General features: G+C 39.5%; 1 non-coding gene across 1 annotated transcript; it reads left to right on the forward strand.

Moving 5' to 3' along the window:
- Positions 1–22,656: 22,656 nt before the first annotated feature.
- Positions 22,657–22,764, forward strand: LOC148547710 (small nucleolar RNA R71). The gene has a single exon (XR_015898127.1). It is a non-coding gene; the product is annotated as a small nucleolar RNA R71 (small nucleolar RNA).
- Positions 22,765–23,105: the final 341 nt, after the last annotated feature.

Here is a 23,105-nt window from a genome sequence, read left to right on the forward strand (position 1 = left end):
CTGTCCATTGGAGTTTCTAGTATCTCCTTCATGCTACGTTCTTCATTAGATTGTCCACATGAAGCCATGGGGGTTCCTTGAGTGTCCGAACGTCGGGAAGCTAATTGATTTATTACTTGATTCAATTGGTGAATGGTTGCTTGAAGTTTTGCACATGTTTCCTTGAGTTGCTCTGTTGATTCTTGACATGGTATATATGGAGGTGGTGGTTCTTGGGAGTAATTGGGTTGGAATTGGGGTGGTTCTGTATTTGGTTCATATGGTTCATAAGGTGGTTGGTATGGTGGATGAGGGTTAGGATCATATGGAGGTGATTAGTGGAAAGGGGCTTGTGAGTATGGTGGTCCAAAGTCATGTTGAGGAAAGGGTTCATAGGCATATGGTGGTGGTTGTTGATAGTCCATTGGAGGTGGTTGTTGCCATGAGGGTTGATCAAATCCTTGTGGCTCCTCCCATCTTTGATTGTTCCAACCTTGATGCCTGTTCTCATTGTAATTTCCTCTTCCTGCAATATAATGGTAACCAGACTCATAGCCAAAGGGGTGAGAGTTCATAGTAGCAAATAAAAATTAAAAACAAAAATAAAAATAAATTTAAATTAGAAGGTTATTTAAATTTTGAATTTGAAAATTAAATTTTTGAAAATTGAAATTTGAAATTTTGAAATTTGAAATTTTGAAATTTGAAAATTTTTAAATTTGAATTTTGAAATTTGATTTTTGAAATAAGATAAGATAAGATAAAAATTTTAAAATAAAAACCAATAACCTCTTAATTTACGAAAAATAAAAAAATAAAAATAAATAAACAAGTAAAAAGAAAATATTTACAATAAGCAATAATAAGGCACACATTTGCAATTCCCCGGCAACGGCGCCATTTTGAAGAACGGAAAATTGATGGTTCAGAGGTTATAGTAAACTCTCGTTGTAAGTATAGTTACTAAACCAATCAATCAACCTTTCTTACAAATATTTTGGTTGTCACAAGTAACAAACCCCTTTTAAAATTGATAACCGAGTATTTAAACCTCGGGTCGTCTTCTCAAGGAATTGCAGGGGGGTATGTTCTTATTATTGGTTATGAGTTTTGAAAATTGGGGGTTTTGGATTAAGGTAAAAAATTAGTTGAATGACAAGTAAAATAAAATAATAATAACTGTAAAATAAACTTTTGGCAAGGTATGAGAAATTGGAGGTCCTATCCTAGTTATCCTTATCAATGATGATGAAAGTTGAATCTTAATTCCACTTTGTTAACCTTTACTAAGATAAAGGAAGGTCAAGGGATTAATTGGTTTGATTTTCGGATCCTATTTATTTCCTAAGAAAAGATTGGGATTATTGAAGTTCAACTTAATTAACAATGATAACAATTATCAATCATGTTTGAGTTTGATAACTCCTGAGTTACTGATTTCTTAACCAAGACCAAAAGGGAAAAAGTAAATCTACTGGAATAAAAATGCCTTCAGATGGGAATAACAATAATGTAAATAAAAGAAAGCAATCATAAGTCTGAAATACCTCAGAATATATTAAATAGAAAATCAATCTAAACATAGAGAGTCATAAACAAAATTGAGAAAAGAAATAAAAGAACGTTGAACCTAGGATTGAGAGTCACTCCTAAAACTAAGAGAAGTCCTAAATCCTAATCCTAAGAGAGAGGAGAGAACCTCTCTCTCTAAAAACTACATCTACTCCTAAAATTGTGAAAATGAAAGCCTGATTATGAATGGATACATTCCTCCACTTTATAGCCTCTAATCTGTGTTTTCTGGGCTGAGAACTGGGTCAGAAACAACCCAGAATTCGCTGGTTGCGAATTCAAACATGCTGAATTTCCGTCACTGCGACGTGTCCGCATGAAGCACGCGGTCGCGTCACCTATCGTCAAAGCAACTATGGCATATTATATATCAAATCGAAGCCCCGGATGTTAGCTTTCCAACGCAACTAGAACCGCATCGTTTGAACCTCTGTAGCTAAAGTTATAGCCATTTGAGTGCGAAGAGGTCAGGCTGGATAGCTTAGCAATTTCTCCAACTTCTTGTATTCCTTCCAATTTTGCATGCTTCCTTTCCATCCTCTGAGCCATTCCTGCCCTGTAATCTCTGAAATCACTTAACACACATATCAAGGCATCTAATGGTAATAAGAGAGGATTAATAATAAGCAAATATAAGATCAAAGAAGCATGTTTTCAATCAAAGCACATAATTAGGAAGGCAAATGTAAAACCATGCAAATAGTATGAATAAGTGGGTAAAGAGTTGATAAAATCCACTCAATTGAGCACAAGATAAACCATGAAATAGGAGTTTATCAATGGTTATACAGGCTATTTTCAAATCCATTTAGCTCCTGAAGATCAGGATAAGACTACTTTTACATGTCCTTTTGGCACTTATGCTTATAAGAGAATGCCCTTTGGCTTGTGCAATACACCAGCTACTTTCAAAAGGTGCATGATGAGTCTTTTCTCTGACCTTATTGAGGACTGTATGGAGGTTTTTATGGATGATTTTATGGTTTATGGTGATTCATTTAGCCTTTGCTTGGATAGTTTATCTAGAGTATTAGATAGATGTGTCAGTACAAACCTTGTATTGAATTTTGAAAAATGTCACTTTATGGTAAAACAAGGGATTGTACTAGGACATGTTGTGTCTAATACTGGTATTTCTGTAGATCCAGCAAAGGTGGATGTTATTTCTAGTTTACCTTACCCCTCCTCTGTGAGGGAAGTACGTTCGTTCCTTGGCCATGCAGGTTTTTACCGGAGATTCATTAAGGACTTTAGTAAGGTAGCACTACCCTTATCCAGACTACTGCAGAAAGATATTGAGTTCGAGTTCAGTGAGGTTTGCAAACAAGCGTTTGATAGACTGAAGACCGCCCTGACTCAAGCTCCAATTGTGAGAGGACCAGATTGGAGCCAGCCATTTGAAATCATGTGCGATGCTTCCAACCATGCAGTAGGAGCAGCGCTGGCTCAGCATGAAGGTAAGGATCCTTTTGTAATTGCTTATGCGTCTAAGACTTTAGACACAACTCAGTCCAATTACACTACTACTGAGAAAGAGCTTCTTGCTATTGTTTTTGCTCTGGATAAATTTCGAGCCTATTTACTTGGTACTAAAGTAGTAGTGTACTCAGACCACGCAGCTCTAAAGTATTTATTAGCTAAAAAGGAGTCCAAACCAAGGCTTATACATTGGATACTGCTACTACAAGAATTTGATTTAGAAATTAAAGATAGGAGTGGTAACCAGAATCTAGTGGCAGACCACTTGAGTCCCCTTGAGCACATTAAGAATACATCCACTCCTATAAATAATAATTTCCCATATAACCTGCATGCAGTATCTGAAGTAGTCCCTTGGTATGCACCTGTAGCTAATTATCTAGTTAGCCACACTTTTCCTCCAAACTTTACTAAGCATCAAAGAGACAAGCTGAAAAGCGAGTCCAAATACTATATATGGGATGACCCATATTTATGGAGACGTGGCGCTGACTAGGTAATTAGACGGTGTGTGCCTCAATCAGAATTCCAGTCCATTTTAGAGGCCTGCCACTCATTTGAGAGTGGAGGACATTTTGGCCCTCAAAGAACAGCTAGAAAAGTTTTAGACTGTGGATTTTGGTGGCCTACTCTTTTTAAAGACGCTACTGAATTTTGTAAATCTTGTTCCCATGCCAAAGGTTTGGTAATATATCCAAGAAGGATGAAATGCCTCAACAGACTATGCTTTTCTGTGAAATTTTTGATGTTTTGGGCATTGACTTCATGGGTCCTTTTCCAAATTCTAATGGTTATTTTTATATATTGTTAGCTGTAGATTACGTTTCTAAATGGGTGGAAGCAATTCCTACCCGCACTGATGATGCTAACACTATTGTTTTCTTTGTTAGAAACCACATTATTTGTCGCTTTGGATCACCACGAGCAATCGTGAGCGATCAAGGCACCCATTTCTGTAATAGGAGACTAACAGGATTACTGAAGAAGCATGGGATAGTTCATAAAGTGGCAACAGCCTACCATCCCCAGACTAATGGGCAAGCTGAGGTATCTAAAAGAGAAATAAAGAGTATATTGCAGAAGATAGTCAAACCTAATAGAAGAGGCTGGAGCACCAGGCTACAGGATGCACTCTGGGCATACAGAACAACTTATAAGACACCCGTTGGGATGAGTCCCTTCCACTTAGTTTATGGAAAAGCCTGTCATCTCCCAGTTGAGGTAGAGCACAAAGCCTTTTGGGCAATAAAGGAGTGCAATATGGAATTTGAGAAGGCCGGAACTGAGAGGAAGTTGCAACTGCAAGAATTAGAGAGCCTACGCCTAGAAGCTTATGAGAACTCAAGGCTGTACAAGGAAAAGATGAAGGCTGTGCATGATAAGCACATCAAGAGGAGAGAGTTCCAACCTGGGGACTTTGTCCTCCTTTACAACTCTAGATTGAGGCTCATGCCAGGCAAGTTGAGATCAAGATGGGAAGGTCCATATAGAGTAGAGAAGGCCGAGCCATACGAAGTTTTCCACCTAAGTCACCCTTCAAGCTCTGAATTCATCAAAGTTAATGGACATCGCTTAAAGCTATATCATCGTGAGAAAGCGACGAAAACCAAGGAGCTAGAGATCTTCCTCTTGGAGGATCCACCCGCAGCAGAAGACTGAGCTAGTGGAGCGTCTAACTTAAGGACGTTAAAGCAAAGTGCTGGGTAGGAGACAACCCACCATGGTATGATTGTTCCTTTCTTTCTTCTTAGTTTTCTTCTTCAATAACTCTTTTCATTATTAGCACATTTGGTTTGCATCTTCATTTGCACAATTGCATAAATATATATATAATAGCACGCGACGTGACAGCGTCGCCGACGCGTCCGCGTCGCATGTGAGTAAGGAAGAAAAAGAAATCGAACAGAGAGTCACGCGAGAGCGTGGCTGGAGGTGTACCTTTGGCACAAATTGACCCACGGGACCGTGTCGCTGACGCGTCTGCGTCATTTGGGAAAAATGCCTCCCACGCGTCCGCATCACCCATGCGGACGCGTGGCTTGAAAATTGACGTAAGAAAGGGTGCATGGCCGAAAGTTGTGCTGGAGTGGTGCTGGGCTGGCGCTAGACGCACAAGCCTTACCATGCGAACACGTGCCTCACGCGTCCACGTCGTCTTCCAATATTGGCCACCCACGCGATCGCGTCCACCACGCGAACGCGTCACCCTGGAATTTGGCAATAATGAGTTTCGAACAGAGAGTTGTGCAAGCGCGAGGCTGCCCTCGCGCCAGTAGCACCGAACGAGTCACGCGTCTGCGTGACCGACGTGACCGCGTCGATTCATATAAGCGTCATCCGCGCGAACGCATACCCCACATGTCCGCGTCGCTTGCGCCGCACAGCTTACCCTAACCTGCCAAAATATCTTATCTTTCTCTTCCCCAAATCCTACTTTTTCTTTTCTCTTCTTATTCCTTTCTTTCCCTTTTCTTCCTTCATCCTTCTTTCTCACCTTCTACTTTCTCTCTCTCACACCACCATTATCAAGGTTTTTCTTTTTTTCTTCCCTCCTTACTTTTCTATTCTTCTTCTTCATTTATGTTTTCTTCTTCTTTTCTTCTTCCTTTCTCTTTCTCTTTACTTTCATTATCCATGTTTTCTTTTTCTTTCTTTTTCTTTTAATTGGTGTTGGAAATTTATTTGGGTCATTGTTTCTTATTATATGCTTGTGGATTGTTGCAAAATTGTTTGGCAATTATATATTAATTTTAAAGGGTTGCTTGCATGTTCAATTTATTATTTTCATTAGATTATTTACCATGCATGCTATGTGTTTGTAAAAACGCCCGTATGGCATTGTGCACTATTTTTCGATATCTTTTATCCTACTACTCTAAAATGCTTGCTTTTCACAAAACCCTTTTTCGTATCATATTAATTCAATATAATTGTCATTACAAATAGGTTATTAGTTTGAAAGGCTTGGTAATCTAACTGGGACATTGAATGCTTGATCTATGCTACTCATGCCTTTGCCTGCATGCCAATAAACACCTTGAATTTAATTGTCATCGTATGCACTTGCTATATTTCCATTGTTGATTTCTCACATGTAGTCATGACCATGTGTTAACATCAGTCATCTTTTAACGTGCATTGATTACCACCTTCCCCGCCCTCTTCCCTGCTCTAACCCTTGATATTTTAACATACTTCCTCTTTTCTTTCTTTTAGGATGGCCACCAAGAAAGGCAAGGAGAAGGCTACTCCTAAATCAACAGCAGCAAGGAGAGGAACCAAACGAGCATTAGTGGCAGAGCCATCTTCAACTGCGGTTAAACCCTCAACAAAAAGAATTAAGAGGATTATAAAGATTGATGAAAAAGAGAAAGCCTTCCCAGCAAAGGACACTGCGCGATTTACTAATCGCTACTGTGAGCAGATGTTCCCCATCCTGGCAGAAAGGAGTTACAACAACAAATACCTTCTTATCCTCCCGACCCGTATTGCTGAATTTGTTGAGCCGCAAATTGAACGAAGACAATGGGGTTTCCTACAGAGACAACCACGGCAGGTTAATCTTTCCTGGGTAGTCGAGTTCTACTCCATTTTCCACCTGCCAATCCTGTAGTCTGTCTATGTCCGTTAGAAGAAAGTCCCCATTACAGAAGAGGCTATTCAGCGTGCTTTAGATCTTCCCCCTACTCCAGAAGGACTGGACGCATTTCAAGAGGTCGCACTCAAGCGCCAGATGTACCAATTTGACTGGGACGCTGTTCTCAGAGTTATCGCACTACCTGGCAACAGATGGATTTATGGATACCATCGTTCTCGTCCTAAGGGAATATCGGCTTCCGCACTTACCTTGGAGGCTTGCGTGTGGGCATAGATTATGTCCCATTACGTATTTTCTAGCACTCATGAGTTCTCCTTCACTATAGACATGGCCGTTCTACTATGGTGCATCCTTACAGACCAGCCTCTGAACCTACCAAGACACATCCGGCATGCTATGGGACACGTACAAATTGCGGGCAACTTACCTTTTTTCGCCTTGGTTTCAGATCTCGTCTCAGCAGCCGGAGTCTCCTACAGAGCTGGAGACACCAAAGCCATGCTCCCACGGGATGATCAGTACGTCCCTAACGGGAAATATATCAGACTCCCAGCAGCCACTACAAGCCAGCCTACTGAACTGACTGAAGACATTCCTCCTTCAACACCACAAGTACCTACAACAAACCAACTGCTCCATTAGATACTTGAGAGGTTGGATCGACAGGAACACAAAGCAAAGCTGAGAGAGGGCCGTAACAAGCGCCGATTCACATACCTCAAGGAGCTACTTAAGGGAAAATACCGAGACTCAGACACCCCGGACTCCACTTCGTTTACCAGCACAGGGAGCCATGACGGTCCCGATTGTAGAGATACTGCTACCAGCCCACCTTTGTTCCTGACAGATGGCACCGAAGACGGTGCAAAGCCTTAAGTGTGGGGAGGTTAGTCAGTACCTGACTTCTGGAGGTAATTTCTCTTCCCTAACACCAATAAAATAGGATATTTAGTTAGCTTTTCTTTTGTAGAATAGGATAAATTGCATAGTAATAAGTTAGTTGCATGCATGTTCTACTTGATTGAAAAGATAGTAAGTTTCTTCTAAGACTCTATTTTTAGAACAAAATTTTACTAATTTTAATCAAAACTTTTATGTTAAATTTGCTTGAAGTTGTATTTGGAACATGGTTTTTGAGCTAAAGAACAGACAACCTGTGAGACTTTGAGCCTAGATACATGGTTACATTATTTAACCATAATTATTTTATTCTTGTGTGTTTACTTCTCTATGATTGTAATCCATATTTTGTTTCATCCCATATGTCCAATGTTTAATATATTTATATGCTTGCATATGATTGAGGCCATTATTTGTTTAGCTCACTTATCCAAATTAAGCTACCCTTTCAATTACCTTTGTTAGCCACTTTGAGCCTTTAAATCCCATTTGTTCTTTATTTTACCACATCACTAGCCTTAAGCGGAAAAACAATTATATATCCCAATTGAATCTTCGGTTAGCTTAAGATAGAATTGTGTGTTAATTAAGTATGGGAAAATTGTGGGAACAAAAGTTAATAAGGGAATGTATCATGATAATATAATGAGAATTTGGGTACCTACTCATGTGAAACTATAAAATAAAATTAAAATTCTATGTGCACTGATAAGCTGTGTTAAAAAAAAATCCAAAAATATTCAATAATTAATAAGGGGACAAAATTACCCCAATGCTAAGCTAAAATTCAAGGATCAATGCATATATGATAAAATTAAAAAATAAGTTTGATACATGAGTATGGAATGTGAAAGGAAAAATTTTGGGTAGCTAGGTGTGAAATTTAAGTTATAAAGAATATATATGTGTGTTAGGTGAAAGCTTGGGTTAATTAAAGATTCAATTTATAAGCTTACTTAGCCATATATGTACCCTTACCCTTACCTTGGTCCCATTACAACCTTGAAAAGACCTCATGATGTTTGCATTGGTATATTAAATTTTGTTGATTGGTCAGGAGAAGAAAAAAAATTAGAAAGCATGATTAGAGAAGGATAGAGTAATTACCCTATACACTAGAGAGACTAGAGTGTACATATATCATCAGTAAGGGTTCAATGCTTAAATTCTATGCTCCCTGCTTTCATGAGCTACCTTCTTGCATTTTTATCTGTTGTTACTATATAAAAATTGAATTAGTGGAATTTGATTTGTGATTCTCTTGAAGAGCTTATTTACTTTTGACTAAGTGGACAAGAATCATATAGTTGCATTCACATATATAGGTTGCATTGCATTGCATGAGGTTTTCATGTTCCCACTCATTTATTTTATCTCCTTCAACTAAGCATGAGGACATGCTAATGTCTAAGTGTGGGGAGGTTGATAAACCATTATTTTATGGTTTATATTGTGTTTAATTGTGTGGTTTTATCGAATCTTTACCCACTTATTCATTAATTTAGCATGTATTTACAATTCCTTCCCAAAATTACTCCATGGTTGAAAACTTGCTTCCTAGAGACTTTTAATTATGTATTTTAATTCTCCTTTATTCTATTCGATGCCGTGATCTTTGTGTTAAGTGTTTCAGGCTTTATAGGGCATGAATGACTTGGAGATTGGAAAGGAGCCTTGCAAAAATGGAAGGAACAAAAAAAATTGAGGAGATGACCAGTGAGAAGCGACGCGAACGCATGGCTCACACGACCGCGCGAATTAGAGAAAATTGCAGTGACGCGCTCGCATGCCTGACGCGAACACATGGATTGGAAACTGCACAAGTGACGCGAATGCGTGGACGATGCGTACGTGTGGCAAGGCAAAACGTTGGATGACGCGAACGCGTGGGTGACGCGATCGCGTGACGTGCGTGATCTGCAGAATTTGCTGGGGGTGATTTTGGGCCCTGTTTTGACCCAGTTTTCGGCCCAAAAAAGCAGATTAGAGCCAGGGAACATGCAGAGACCTAAAAGGACAACATTCATTGCGCATAATTTTAGTTTTAGATCTGATTTTACCCCTCCTCTAGGTTTTCTCTCTACACATTCATAGTTTTTAGGATTTTTTTATTGCTTTTTGGATTGGGATATTGAGAAGAGTTATTACCTCTGCAAAGACTTCATCATTCTAGTTTGTTTCCTTACTTGTCACTTACTCTTTCATATCCTTATTTTCTTCAGAGTTACTGTTGGATTATTTTTAGAATTTATTAATACAAGAACTATTTTTATTTTTAATTGATCCTTTTGATTATTATTTATCATGTCTTTCTTTATTTCCCTTTCTTATTTTGTGAAGTTTGCATTCATAATGAGCGAGTAGTTCCATAACTTGAATGGGAGTTGATTGAAAGGAAGACCTTGAGTTGGATGCTCAAGAGTAAAATTATAGTTGGATTTAGCGTTGGGTCGCCTTCTAATCACTGACACTAGTCCTTCCCAAGGGAGATGATTAGAACTTGTGAATAGAAACTGACTTCCAACTTGCTTAACTTTCCTTTATCTGGGAAAGGATAACTGAGCAGGCAACCTTCAATTATCAATTGATCTTGAGAGAACTCCATCAAGGATAGGGCTTCCAACTAATCTACTCCCGGTCAAGGTTTTTATTTAGATTACATAAATTCTCTGATTTAATTTCCTGTCTATCAACTCAAACCCCTTTGGAAAACATCTGATTAATAAAATAGCACATCTTTCTGCAACTCGTTGGGAGACGACCTGGGATTCATACTCCCAGTATTTTAATTCTAATTTTGTGACAACCCTTCTAAATTGATAAGTGGATTTTTGGTTGGTTAAGAACTATACTTGCAATGTATCTCTATAATAATTTCTTGACTCACCAATTTCCGCCACGTCAAAACCCATACTCCACTTTCTCTCTTCCCCATACACCCTCACCAATCACACCCACATCACCTTTTCCTCTTCCCAACACCCATCATAATCTCCATCATTCAATTCCCACCAACCTCACCCACTTCAAATTCAAACCATTCCCACCCATTCTTCCCTCCCTCATAACTGAACCCTAACCCTCCCACCCCTATAAATACCCCTTCATTCTTCTCATTATCTTCACACCTAAACACTCTATTCTTCTTCCCTTATACACTCTACACACTCTTCCCCTTCCTCATCACCCACTTAGCCGAAGGCTTCTCTTCTCCCTTCCCCCTCTATAATTCTTCTTCCTTCTACTCCTTTCTTTCTTTTTTATTCTCATTTGCTCGAGGACGAGAAAACTTCTTAAGTTTGGTATTGCAAAAGCTTTGTTTTTTAACTTCTACCATCCCTAAGTATGGCACCCAAAGTCAGTGAAGCCACAAGGAAGAGAAAGAGAAAGGCTCCCGCTTCTTCTTCTAAACCTCAGAAAATGAAGTGATTCCTCACCAACGCTCATCATGACCACTTCTATGATGTGGTGGCGAAGAAAAGGGTGATCCCCGAAGTCCCCTTTAGGCTAAAAAAGGATGAGTACCCAGAAATTCAACAAGAAATCTGGAAAAGAGATTGGGAAGTCCTAACCAATCCTATCCCGAAAGTTGGAACACTAATGGTGCAAGAATTTTATGCCAATGCTTGGGTCACCAAAATGCATGATACTAGTGTAAACCTACAACCCAAGAACTGACGCACCATGGTGAGAGAGCAACTCTTGGATTTCAGCCCGGAAAGTATAAGAGTGGCATTCAAACTACCACAAATGCTAGGAGACTCACACTCTTACATCAAAAGGGTCAACTCTGATAAGAGGTTAGAGCAAGTGCTCATAGACATCTGGGGAGTTAGAGTTCTCGCGTCAGGAGGGTTAATAAAATTAATTTCACACGTAAGCGTGGATCACGCCTAGGCGTGGATGGGGGAAAAGTGCATCGATGCGTACGCATCGTAGACGCAAACGCGTGAACGAGGATAAATGAAGATGACGTATACACGTGAGGCACGCGCACGCATCGACCAAAATTGTGCTAAACGCACGACTCCAGCATCATTTTGGCGCAACTCTCTGTTCAGATTGAAGGGGGCTAAGATTTTGCGTGCGACGCGTGCGCGTCGCGCACGCCCACATGTGGTGTGCTAAAATGAAATTGACGCGTACGCGTGGATCAAATTGTGCCTCTAGCACACCAGCTGCACGATTCCATCACAACTCTCTGGTCGTTGGATGGAAATGCTGATTTGGTTTTGATGCCCACGCATGGCCTACGCGCACGCGTGGGTTGGCTTTTTTTTAATGCAAAATGCAGAATGTAGGGTGCAGATGCTGATGCAAAATTTATGAATGACCCCTAATAAAAATAAAATAAAATAAAACTAAGAATAAAACAAAATAAAATAAAACTAAGAATAAAACAAAATAAAATAAAACTAAGAATGAAGAGGAACGATCATACCATGGTGGGTTGTTGATGTTGGCGGAAATTGACGAGTTAAGAAATTAATAAACAAAATGCGTTGCAAGTACAGTTCTTAACCAGCTAAAACCCGCTTCTCAATTTAAAAAGGATTGTCACAAAAATTAGAATTAAAAATATTGGGAGTATGAGTCCCAGGTCGTCTCCCAACGAGTTTGCAGAAAAGGGTGCTAATTTATTAATTAGTAATTTTCAAGAAAGTTTGAGTTGGATAATGAGTAATTAAAATAATTATAAATTAAGGCAATAAAAATAAACTAAGAATAATTATTGATATTCTAAATAAAAAGCCTTGACTGGGGAATTGATTAATTGGAAGTTCTATCCTTGTTGGAATCTTCTCTAGTGTAGTGTAAAGAGGTTGTTGTTTCACTTAGTTAACCCTTACTAAATAAAGGAAAGTCAAGTGATTGAGCTAACTCTTATCCGCAAATCCTAGTCCTCTCCCTTGGGAAGGTCTAGCGTTAGTAGATACAGAATTAGCCAACAACGTCCAATATAACTAAGCACTTGAGCATTCCAACTCAAGTGTCTCCTTTTAATCAACCCCCATGTCAAGTAGAAAATCTACTCCATTGACATGGATATAATACTCATAAAAATATAAGAAGACATAATTAAAATGAAATAAAATAGAGATTTAAAATTAATCAAAAGTAAAAGTAACTCTATATATTAATAAATTCAAAATGCAACATACTTATCTGAATAGGGTCAATGATCAACTGAAAAGAGTAAAGGAATAAAGAAACAAACTAAAGTAGTAACTTCAACGTAGGTAATGACTCTTCAACATCCAAAATCCAAAGCAAGAGCATAAACTATCAATGTAAAGCTAATCTAGATTCAAATCTAAACTAAAAGTAATCCTAATATCAATGTATCTCAATGTGTGGATGCGTGTTGAGTCTCTGCATGTTCCCTAGCTTTATTATGTGTTTCTGGGCCAAAAAATGGGTTAAAATGCGGCCCGAAATTGCCCCCAGCATATTCTGTTATTTCTACAGATCGCGCAGGTCACGCGTTCGCGTCATCCATGCGTTTGCGTCATTCTGCGATTTTTCTTGTCACGCGATCGCGTCGTCCACGCGTTCGTGTCATTTGTGCAGACTCTAATCGCGCGTTCGCGTCAGGCACGCACTCGCGTCGTTGCAATTTTCTTCATTCTGCGCGTTCGCGTGAGGCACGCGCTCGCGTCAGCGTTCGATGGTCATCTCCTTAGTTTCTTGTGTTTCTTCCATTTTTGCAAGCTTCCTCTTTATTCTCTAAGCCATTCCTACCCTATGAAGCCTGAAATACTTAACACACAGATCATGGCATCGAATGGTATAAAGGAGAATTAAAATACATAATTAAAGGTTTCTAGGAAGCAAGTTTTCAACCATGGAACAATTTTCGGAAGGAATCGTAATATCATGCTAATCATATGAATAAGTGGGTAAAAACTTGATAAAACCACTCAATTAAACATAATATAAATCATAAAATAATGGTTTATCAACCTTCCCACACTTAAACATTAGCATATCCTCATGCTTAGCTTAAGGAGATAAAGTAAATGAGTAGGGAAATGTAAGACTCATACAATCCAATGCAACCTATATATATGAATGCAACTATATGATTCTTGTCTACTAGGCTAAAAGAAAATAAGTTCTTCAAGACAAATATAAATCAAATTCCACTAATTCAAATTATATAGTAAAAACAGGTAATATTGTAAGAAGACAGCTCATGAAAGTAGGGAACATAGAATTAAGCATTGAACCCTCACTGATGGTGTATATGCACTCTAGTCACTTTAGTGTATAGGGTAATCACTCTATTCTTCTCTAATCATGCTCTCTAAACCTTGTTCTTCACCTAACCAATCAACAAGTATTTAATGTGCCAATGCAAACATCATGAGGTCTTTTAAAGGTTGTAATGGGGCCAAGGTAAAGGTGAGGGTATATATATATATATATGGCTAAGTGAGCTATAAATTGAATCCTTGATTAACCTAAGCTCTTACTTAACATACATACTCTTATATGCTTTAAATTCATGCCTAGCTACCCATAATTCTCACTTTCACATTTCATACTCATGTACCAACTTTTTCTCTTAACTTGTATCACATATGCATTGATTTTTCATTAACTTAACATTGGGGTGATTTTGTCCTCTTATTTAATTATTATTATTATTATTATTATTATTATTATTATTATTATTATTATTATTATTATTATTATTATTATTATTATTATTATTATTATTATTATTATTATTATTATTATTATTATTATTATTATTATTATATATATTTTAAAGTAAAAGTAAAATAAACATAGCTTATCAATGCACATGGATTTTTAATTTTTCTAGTTTCACATGAGTAGGTACCCAAATTCCCATTATTTTATCATGACACATTCCCTTATTAACCCATGTTCCCACAATCTTCCCATACTCAATTGACACACAATTTCTATCTTAAGCTAACCAAAGATTCAATTTGGGGTAATTAATTGTTTTTCCACTTAAGACTAGTAATGTGGTGAAATATAGAACAAATGGGATTAAAAGGCTCAAAGTGGTTAACAAAGAAAAATGGAAGGGTAGGCTATTTGGGGTAAGTGAGTTAAAATAATTAATGGCCTCAATCATATGCATGCATCTAACACATTAAACATTGGACATATAGGATGAAACAAAATAAAGATTACAATCATAGAGAAGTGAACACACAAGAATAAAATATTTATGGTTAAATAATGTAATCATGTAATTAGGCTCAAAATCCTACGGGTTGTGTGTTCTTAGCTTTTTAAACTATGTTCCAATTACAACTTCAAACAAATTTAACACAAAAGTTTGATTTAAATTAGTGAAGTTTTCCAAAAATAGAGTCTTAAAAAGAAACTTATTATTTTTCAATCAAGTAGAACATGCATGCAATTAACCTATTACTATGCAATTTATCTTATCCTAAACAAAAGAGAAATTAACTAAATATCCTATTTTATTGGTGTTTTAAGGAAAAGAAATTACCTCCAGAAATCAGGTACTGACCGACCTCCCCACACTTAAAGCTTTGCACCGTCCTCGGTACCATCTGTCAGGAACAAAGGGGGGCTGGTAGCAGCATCTCCACCGTCGGGACCGTCATGGCTCCCTGTGCTGGTAAATGAAGTGGAGTCCGGGGTGTCTGGGTCTTCTTTAGGCGGGTGGTTACCAACAAGTAGCTCCTTGAGGTATGTAAATCTGCGCTTGTTACGAGGCTCTCTTTGCTTTCCTTTCCGGTCCAGCCGGTCTAGCCTTTCATGTATCTGATGGAGCAGTTGGTTTGTTGAAGGCGCTTGTGATGTGGAAGAAGAAGGAATATCTTCTGCTGGTTCTATGCTCCGGTTGATAATGGCTGCTGGAGGTCTGATACACTTCCCGTTAGGGATGTATTGATCATCTCGTGGAATCATGGCCTTGGTGTCCCCAACTCTATAGGAGACTCCGGCTGCTGAGACTAGATCTGAAACCAAGGCGAGAAAGGGTAGGTTGCCCGCAATTTGTACATGTCCCATAGCATGCCGAATGTGTCTTGGTAAATTAAGGTGCTGGTCTGTAAGGATACACCAGAGTAGAACAGCCATGTCTGCAGTGAAGGAGGACTCGTGAGTGCTCGGAAAGACGTAATGGGACATGATCTGTGCCCATACTCGAGCCTCCAAGGTGAGTGCTAAAGCCAAGATTCTCTTAGGCCGGGAATGATGGTATCCGTAGATCCATATGTTGCCAGGTTGTGCGATAACTCTAAGAACGGCATCCTAGTCAAATTGGTATGTTTGGCGCTTGAGTGAGACTTCTTGAAATGCGTCCAATCCTTCTGGAGTAGGGGGAAGATCTAAAGCTCGCTGAATGGCTTCTTTTGTTATAGGGACTTGCTTCTGACGGACATAGACAGACTGCATGGTTGGCATGTGAAAATTGGAGTAGAATTCGACTACCCATGAAAGATTAACCTAACGTGGCTATCTCCGTACGAATCCCCATTGTCTTCGCTCAATGCGGGGCTCAACAAATTCAGCAATGCTGGTCGGGATGATAAGAAGATACTCATTATTATAATTTCTTTCAGCCAGGATGGGGAACATCTGCTCACAGTAGCGGTTAGTAAACCGCGCAGTGTCCTTTGCTGGAAAGGCTTTCTCTTTTTCATCGACCTTGATGATCCTCTTGATTCATTTTGTTGAGGGTTTCACCGCTGTTGAAGATGGCTCTGCCAATAATGCTCTTTTTGTTCCTCTCCTTGCTGGTGGTTTGGGAGTAGCTTTCTCTTTACCTTTCTTGGTGGCCATCCTGAAAAAAGAAAAAGAAAGTAATATGTAAAGCTAAGGGTTCGAGCAAGGGAGCGAATATTATGGGTGATAATCAATGCACGGTAAAGAAAGATGTCGTTAACACATGGTCTAGATTACATGTGAAAAGTTCAACAAAGGTAATATAGCAAGTGCATGTGATGGCAATTAAATGCAAGATGTTTATTGGTATGCCGGCAAAGGCATGAGTAGCATAGATTAAGCATTCAATGTCCAAGTTAGATTACCAACCCTTTCAAACTAACAACCTGTTTGTATTGACAATTATATTTAATTAATAAAATACAAAAGGAGTTTTGTGAAAAATAGGCATTAAAGTAGTAGAATAGAATAATTAAAAATAATGTGCAATGCCATACGGGCTATTTCACAAACACATAGCATGTATGGTAAATATGTTATTGAAAGTAGTAAATTGAACATTCAAGCAACCCTTTAAGAAGTAATATTAATTGTCAAACAATTTCACAATAGTTCACAAGCAAAATATAGAAGAAAATAATCACCTAATTAAATTTCTAAACCAATTAAAGGAATAAAAAGACATAGAAAAGAAAGGAAAAGAAGATATAGATAATGAGAGTGAAAAGAAAAAAGGAAAAGAAAACATACACATAAATAAAAGTAATAATGTAAAAATAAAAAGAAAGAAGGAAAGAACCTTGAGAATGGATGTGAAAAATAAGGGAGGAGAAAGTAAAAAGTGAGAAAGAATAGAGAAGGAAGAAGGGGGAAGAAAGAAATAAGAAGGGGAAAGAAAAATTAGGATTTGGGGAATAAAAGATATGATATTTGGCTAATCTGGATAATCTGTGCGCCGCATGTGACGCGGACGCGTGGTTTGCGATGTTTTTCTAGTGATGCGGACGCGTGGGTCACGCGGTCGCGTGACTTGATTCGTGCTAGTGGCGCGAGAACAGCCTTGCATTCGCGCGACTCTCTGTTTCAAACTCATTTTGCCAAAATTTAGGGTGACGCGATCGCGTGAATGGCCATATTTTGGAAACGACGCGGACGTGTGAGGCACGCGGTCGTGTGATAGGGCTGGTGCTTCCAGCATCATTCCAGCCCCACTCCATCGTAACTTGCTACCATACACCTCTTTTACGTCGATTTTTAGGGGCACGCATTCGCATGGGTGATGCGGACGCGTAGGGAGGCTAATTTTCAAAATGACGCGGCCGCGTCAGCGACGTGGTCGCATGGGCATGTTTGTGCCTAAGGCACGCCTCTAGCCACGCTTTCGCGTGACTTTCTGTTCAATTCTCTTTTCTTCCTAACGCAACTATGACGCGGATGCGTCAGCGACGCTTACGCGTCGCGTGCATTTTTTTTATATGCAGAGATTATGAGAAGAGTCATTAACAAAAACAAAAATAAAATAAAGTAAACTAAAACTAAGACTGAAATAGAACGACCATACCATGGTGGGTTGTCTCCCACCTAGCACTTTGCTTTTACGTCCTTAAGTTGGACGCTCTTCAGACTCATTCTGCTTCTGTTGGTGGGTCTTTCAAGAGGAAGACCTCTAGTTCCTTGTGATCCTTCATCTTCTAACCATGATAGAGCTTCAGGTGATGTCTATTGACCTTTAGAAATTTGGAGCTAGAAGGATGACGCAGGTGAAAAACTCCGTATGGCTCTGCCTTCTCTACTCTATAAGGACCTTCCCATCTTGATCTCAGTTTACCAAGCATAAGCCTCAGTCTGGAGTTATAAAGAAGAACTAACTCCCCTGTTCTGAATTCTCTCCTTTTTATGTGCTTGTCATGGACAGCCTTCATCTTTTCTTTGTATATCCTGGAGTTGTCATATGCTTCTAGGCGAAGGTTCTTCAGTTCTGCTAGTTGCAGCTTCCTTTCAGCACCAGCTTCCTCAAAATTCATGTTGCACTCCCTCACAGCCCAGAAAGTCTTGTGTTCCACCTCCATTGGAAGGTGGCAAGCCTTTCCATATACTAAGCGGAAGGGGCTCATCCCAATGGGTGTTTTGTACGCTGTTCTATATGCCCAGAGTGCATCTTGTAGCCTGGCACTCCAGTCCTTCCTATGAGGTTTTACTATCTTCTCCAAAATGCGTTTAATCTCTCTGTTAGAGACTTCAGCTTGCCCATTGGTCTGGGGATGGTAAGCTGTTGCTACTTTGTGAATTATCCCATGCTTCTTGAGTAATCCTGTCAGTCTCCTATTACAAAAGTGGGTGCCTTGATCACTCACAATTGCTCGTGGTGATCCAAAGCGACAAATAATATGGTTTCTAACAAAGGAAACGACAGTGTTAGCATCATCAGTACGGGTGGGAATTGCTTCCACTCATTTAGAAATATAATCTACAGCTAACAGTATATAAAAGTAACCATTAGAATTTGGAAATGGACCCATGAAGTCAATGCCCCAAACATAAAAAATTTCACAGAAAAGCATAATCTGTTGAGGCATCTCATCCCTCTTAGATATATTACCAAACCTTTGGCAAGGGGGACAAGATTTACAAAATTCAGCAGCGTCTTTAAAAAGAGTAGGCCACCAGAATCCACAGTCTACAATTTTTCTAGCTGTTCTTTGAGGGCGAAAATGTCCTCCACTCTCAGATGAGCGGCAGGCCTCTAAAAGGGACTGAAATTCTGATTGAGGCACACACCGTCTGATTACCTGGTCAGCACCACACCTCCATAAATATGGGTCATCCCATATATAATATTTGGACTCGCTTTTTAGCTTGTCTCTTTGATGCTTAGTAAAATTTGGAGGAAAAGTGTGGCTAACTAGATAATTAGCTACAGGTGCATACCAATGAACTACTTCAGATACTGCATGTAAGCTATCAAATGGGAAATTATCATTTATAGGAGTGGAGTCATCCTTAATGTGCTCAAGGCGACTCAAGTGGTCTGCCACTAAATTCTGGTTACCACTCCTATCCTTAATTTCTAAATCAAATTCTTGCAGCAGCAGTATCCAACGTATTAGCTTTGGTTTGGACTCCTTTTTAGCTAATAAATATTTTAGAGCTACATGATCTGAGTACACTACTACCTTAGTACCAAGTAAATAGGCTCGGAATTTATCCAGAGCAAAAATAATAGCTAGAAGCTCTTTTTCAGTAGTAGTATAGTTAGATTGAGCAGCATCTAAAGTCTTAGATGCATAAGCAATTACAAAAGGATCCTTACCTTCGCGCTGAGCCAATGCTGCTCCTACTGCATGGTTGGAAGCATCACACATAATTTCAAATGGCTGGCTCCAGTCTGGTCCTCTCACAATTGGAGCTTGAGTCAGGGCGATCTTCAGCTTATCAAACGCTTGCATGCAATCCTCACTGAACTCGAACTCAATATCTTTCTGTTGAAATCTGGATATAGGCAATGCTACCTTACTGAAGTCCTTAATAAATCTCCTGTAAAAACCTACAGGCCAAAGAACGAACGGACTTCCCTCACAGAGGAGGGGTAAGGTAAACTAGAAATAACATCCACCTTTGCTGGATCTACAGAAATGCCAGTATTAGACACAACATGTCCTAGTACAATTCCTTGTTTTACCATAAAGTGACATTTTTCAAAATTTAACACAAGGTTTGAACTAACACACCTGTCTAATACTCTAGATAAACTATCCAAGCAAAGGCTAAATGAATCGCCATATACGCTAAAATCATCCATAAAAACCTCCATATATTTCTCAATGAGATCAGAAAAAAGACTCATCATGCACCTTTGGAAAGTAGCTGGTGCATTGCATAAGCCAAAGGGCATTCTCTTATAAGCATACGTTCCAAAGGGACATGTAAAGTGGTCTTCTCCTGATCTTCAGGAGCTATATGAATTTGAAAATATCCTGTATAACCATCTAAAAAGCAATAATGGGATTTACCTAACAGGCGATCAAGCATTTGATCAATAAATGGCAAGGGGTAATGATCATTGCGAGTGGCTTGGTTGAGACGCCTATAGTCAATGCAAACTCTCCATGAATTCTGCACTCTAGTTGCCAGGAGCTCTCCGTGCTCATTCTTTATTGTTGTGACTCCAGACTTCTTGGGCACCACTTGTACTGGACTGACCCATTCACTGTCTGAGATAGGGTAAATGATATCTGCTTCAAGTAGTCTGGTCACCTCTTTCTTGACAACTTCTAAGATGGTGGATTCAATCATCTTTGAGGTTGATGGACAGGCTTTGCTCCCTCTTCTAAGAATATTCTGTGCTCACAAACTTGGGGACTGATGCCTACTATATCCGCCAAGCTCCATCCAATTGCTTTCTTATGTTTTCTCAGCACATTAAGCAGTTGCTCTTCTTGTTGAGAGGTGAGTTCCCTTGCAATGATAACTGGAAATTTTTTATTATCCTCAAGGTAAGCGTATTTGAGGTGTGGAAGGAGGGGCTTTAACTCCAATTTCTTTTCATGGCTAGGTTCTGGATCATCCGGGGCTGGTGATAATGGCAAAGGGTCTTCATTATGTTCAGAGGGTGTCCCCACACTTTGACCTTGCTCCATGTGCTTCTCTTCCATTTCTTCTTGGTGAACTTCAGCTACAGTTTCATCAATGATGTCGCACTGGAAGATAGAATGATCTTCCGGAGGGTGCTTTATAGCTTCATTTAAATTGAAACTCACTGTTCTGCCATCTATCTCAAAGGAGTAAGTTCCTGAGAATGCATCCAGCTTGAACTTTGAAGTCTTTAGGAATGGTCTTCCAAGAAGGATTGATGATGGTCTTCCTGAGTCATTAGGGGGCATTTCCAGGATATAAAAGTCAATAGGAAATGTGAGTCCCTTAATGCTCACTAATACATCTTCAGCAATTCCAAACTACTGTATTAATGCTTTTATCTGCTAACACAAAATGAGCTGCCGACCTTTTTAAGGGAGGGAGCCTCGAAGTATCATATATAAACAATCGCATTATACTAACACACGCTCTTAAATCACACATGCAGTCAGAAAAAATTACACCTCCAATGGTACAGTTAACCATGCATGGACCTGGATCACTATATTTTTCAGGTATACCTCTCATTAAAGCAGATATAGAACTACCTAAAGGAATAGTTTCTAATTCATTAATTTTATCTTTATGTATGCACAAATCTTTTAGAAACTTTGCGTATTTAGGTTCCTGCTAAATGACATAAAAAAGGGGAACATTTACCTCGACCTTTTTGAATATTTCTACCATTTTGGGGTCAAGTTCTATCTTTTTCTGGGCTTCCTTACAAGTTGTGGAAATGGGATAGGAAGGGTGTTACTTGCAGCTTCTGCATCCTTTGGTGCTTCATTCTATGGTTGAACTGCTTCTTCTTCAACTATGTCTTGTGCGTCCTCTTCCTCTTCAACATCTTCCACTTTCACCACATCCTCAGCTGGGACGTGTTCTGGTGAGCTTGGCTCCTCCTGGTTCCTCTCCTATAATGTGGTTCCAGACCTTAAAGTGATGGAATTGATGCCACCTTTGGGATTAGGTAGGGGTTGAGAAGGAATTCCACTGGAGCTTAAAGGTTGATTGGTGGAATTAGGTGATGAATCTAACCGGGAGACGAGAGCTTGTAAAGTGGCAGTCAGACCATTTAAAGTAGAGTTCAGCTGCGTCTGCATGTCTTGTTATCCTTGTGCAAGAGAACGGAGCATCTCGTCATTTGATGAGGAATTGGAATAAGTGATCTGAGGAATCTGTTGTTGGTTGTGCTGGGGTCCTTGGGACTGTCTTAGGTGAGGTGCTCTGTAAGGTTGGTTCTGATTCTACTGTCTGTTGTTGTTATTGTTATTCCACCTCTGGTTTCCATTGTTATCTCTGCCTCCTCTGTTATAGTTGTCCCTCCAATTATGGTTAGAATTATCTCTCCAACCTTAGTTGGAGTTGTCCTGCCATCCGTGGTTATAGTTGCCACCTTGTTGATTGTATCCTTGATTCGGGCGGTCATAGAAGTTGTGAGTGGCTGCCACAGTGTTGTCTTCCTGTTGGAGCTGCAGACATTCGTCAGTATAATGACTATAATCAGCACAGATCCCGCATACTCTTTGTGGAACCAACTGTTGGCTGTGTTGTGGTGGGAGAGAATGAGCTTGTTGTGCTTGTTGTTGATTTAACTGCATCTGTTTCAGTAGGTTGGTCATTTCACATATACTCTGGGTAAGAGCAGTAGTTTCAATGCCAGAGGAAACCTCTACAACAGCTTTCGAGTGGCTGCGCCTCTGCCTGTGATTCCTAGTAGACTCAGCTAAGTCGCTGATCAGTTGCCATGCTTCATCTGCGGTCCTGTACTTTTTCATGCCTTGAGTGAAGTAGCTGATCAACACTAGTCTATCAATCATGTGATGGGGGCATGCGTCTAGAAGGTTCTTAAAACGCTCCCAGTACTCATAGAGAGTCTCCGAGTCACCTTGAACAATGCAGGAGATTTCTTTTCTCAGTCTATCTGTGACTTCAGATGGAAAGTATTTTCCAAAAATTTTCTCCTGAGTGTATCCCAGTTGGTAACAGTCACTTCAGGTTGGGAGTAGTACCACTCCCTTGCCTTTCCCTCAAGAGAAAACGGGAAGGCAGTTAACAGAATAGAAGTTTTATCGGCACCATTACGCCTAACAGTAGAACAGGCTGTCTGGAAATCCCTAACGTGCTTAATAGGGTCTTGAGCAGGTAAGCCATGAAACTTGGGCATCAAGTTGATTAGTGCAGTATTCAGTTCAAAATCTGCAGCCAGATTTGGATGACGCACTTGATACAGTTGCAGTGTAAAATCTGGGGCTCCAGCTTC

This window comes from Arachis ipaensis, chromosome B8 (genome assembly GCF_059453495.1).
Source record: "Arachis ipaensis isolate K30076 ecotype BB chromosome B8, ASM5945349v1, whole genome shotgun sequence".
Classification (NCBI taxonomy): Eukaryota; Viridiplantae; Streptophyta; class Magnoliopsida; order Fabales; family Fabaceae; genus Arachis; species Arachis ipaensis.